This window comes from Nicotiana sylvestris, chromosome 3 (genome assembly GCF_000393655.2).
Source record: "Nicotiana sylvestris chromosome 3, ASM39365v2, whole genome shotgun sequence".
Taxonomy (NCBI): Eukaryota; Viridiplantae; Streptophyta; class Magnoliopsida; order Solanales; family Solanaceae; genus Nicotiana; species Nicotiana sylvestris.
The window spans coordinates 127,487,900-127,490,962 of record NC_091059.1 but is presented as its reverse complement, the minus strand read 5'-3'; positions in this window follow the sequence as shown (position 1 = coordinate 127,490,962).

The window sequence follows — 3,063 nt, the reverse complement described above, 5'->3', positions numbered from 1 at the left end:
GTAATCCGGCATTTTCATTTGTTGGAAGAACACTTCCGCTTCTTCAACACTTACGGGCTTCTTTGGCGGGAAGCGCCTTTGTGTGGCGTTGTTCAGTTCTTGGGTATTTGAATACCTTCCAATGAAAGTATTTTCTGGAAGTTCTCCCATGACCTCTTTACCTTTGTACATTACCAAAGTCTTTTGATAATTCCACGGCACTGTGGACGGGTTGGTCATTGGCTTTTGTGGCACGCGTCCGATAACCACTGGCTCATTCAGCCGAGGTGGTTGAATCGTCCCCCGGACCACATAGGCCCCTTTCGGCACGTACATAGGTTTTGGGGTCTTGAAACCCGCTGGCAGGTGCACGTGAGGGAACATGCATAGGTCGGCGTAAGAGACGCTCTTCTGTCCGCTCAATCCTTGCATATTCTTCAAACTTTGTTCAAGGCTTCTCATTCTCTTGGCAATCTCATTTTGTTCTGCAATTCTGGGGTTCTGATCCTGCCCGGGTGCAAGCTCGCACTGAGGCGGTAGAGGATTAGTGCTGGTAGCGAACCTAGTTGGTTCCATTGAGAACGATGGTGCTTGGAATGTAAAAGAGGATGAGTCAAAGCTTGGCTTGTACGTGGCAGGCTGTGCCGTAATCGGACAAGGCGATGCAGTAAAGATGTTCATGCTTGCATCGGTGGATGACATTCGGGGATGAGGCTCAGAAGGCGATCCAGCAGAGAAAGCTGAGGTGGCTGGGTACCCGAATGGGGTAGCAAGATAATTTATGGGGACATTAGAAGTCCCACTTGACCTGGAGAATAATTCAGGGAATCCGGGGATGACACTTGGCGGCTCTTTCCCATTATTCCAGTCGTCCAGCATTTCCAACATGTGGAGCCGTAGGATTCTATTTTCCTCCGCAGTTGCGGATTCAGGTGTGAGGACGGCTGAGATTGAGCTCTCCTCGGAAACAGGGATTGTTTGCAATGGAATTTCTGAAGACATTTCCACACTTCCTTTTGACCTGGTGAAGTAAGTGTGAGTACTGCTTCTGGTCCTAACAACAGGTAGTTGAACACTTCTCCTTGACCTCGTGAAATATGAGTGCGAGGCCAGACTTTCACCAAACCAACCGTCTTTTCAAAAAACCCTGGGGATACTCAACGACAAACACACGGTTAATTTTGCAGCAAATAACAGATAGTCAATCTCACGTTGGGCATGATGCACCTATACAGTTAAGTGGATTACTACATGTTTGCTACGAGAGCATGCGTCCTTCCGGCATTTTCCTCTTATTAGTTTTTTTTCCCTTTTTATTTTTTTATTTTGCAGTAAAAGAAATGCGACCGGATCCGATGAGGATTGCCTACGTATCACGATGCCTACGTGAATCAGATCATTACGTAGTTCGAAAAACACAAATGAGCGTAAAAGAAGCAACCTCTTTATTGTTGAAATGGTCTATTACAAACTACATTTTGCAAAAGAAAGAGCAAACTTTGAAAATAAACCTAGACTCAAAATAGACTAAAAATCACCCTGATGGGAAAAACAGGCAGAAGATGCTAAGATGCAGGCTTGACTTATGAGTGCATTATGGTTTTGAAAATTGGTGTCCGCGGGGCATCGTTCGGCCTCGCCGTGGTCCTAGGCGTGAGATCCCTCTCAAGTTGCTCCAGCTCGTGCATAGTCTGCTTGACATAACCCATCACTGCCGAGAGGACGGTAACGCTGGACATGTTCTCACATCGTAGACATCGTCTGGTGATGGCATGGGCAATGGCCTTGATCCTATCCCTGGTTTGCTTCTTCTCTACGAGCAGGCATTTTATCTGATCGTTTCATATCTTGAATACTTGAGCATACTGTATATGCTGATGCTTCAGTCGCCGTACTTCCAACTTCATCTGGGCTATTGAGTCGTACCAATATCTGCTCTCAATTTGGAAATCCTTGGCCTGATTAACTGCTTTGATCTCAAGTGCAGCCATCTCTCTCTTTCTTTTAGCAACAGTTTTCTCGTGGTCGCCTTCCAATTGATTCAGGTATTGGCGATGCTTATCTACTCTTGTATCCCACTGTGCCCTGAGCTCTGCTATGACGTTTTCAGATTTCTCCAAACCAGCTTGCCATTCCCTGATTTCACTTTTTAGCCTTTTTATCATCTGCTCGTCTGATCGACGCCTTGGCTGTTTATCCGCATCCACCTTTATCTGTTTGATATGGGCTCTGAGCATTTCGTTTTCCTGAATTAACCTGTTCCGCTCTCCCAGATTGGTAGCAACTTGCACGTTGTGCTCATATTTCAAGCCTTCCACTTGTTGCTTTAACCTGCTGATTTCGGCGCAATAGCCTCTTTCCTTTGCTAACCAATCCCACTGCCTTTGCGATGATTCGGTGAAATTCCGGATGTGGGGTCTCTTAGCCGGCCTTTCATGCTCAAATTCCCTTCTATACCATGCAAGGTAACCTGGCGCCGTCTCTCCTTTGGCTCGATCCCGCACGCAAGTATCTGATTTCAAATATTGACACTCACTCCAGATTTGGCGAATCTTCGCTTCTGGGAATTGTCCGTTAGGACTTATCTCAACTGCTTGAGTGCTAAGATCTTCCTCATGAGGTACTGTCTGGCATCTTCCGAACTGTCTCAAAACTCGGCAGGGTGCGTAAGGTTGAATGCTCTTAAGCCCCATCAGTAAGAAATAAGTTTTAGCTGCCGACATATATAGGATCTCATCAACAGGCAACCATCCTAGCGTCCATTGTATTTGGCTGGCAGTAAGAGCTTGAAAGAACGAGGTCCATGCCAGGACTCCTTTGGGCAAACTGATCTCTTTGGTTCTCGTGTAAGATTCTTCTATGCAAGTCTTTTCCGGGGAACCATGGCTCAAAATCTCGGAATGATGGCAGAGGTGCTCGGTCATCCATATCTGTAGGAGCAAGTTACAACCTTCGAAGAAATTTCCCCCAGCTTTACAAGCTGTAAGAGCTCGAAAGATGTCAGATACCACCATAGGCGCGAGAGTACTGTCACTTTGCGTGAGTAAAGTGCTGACGACCCCGGATATCTTCAAATCAATGTTT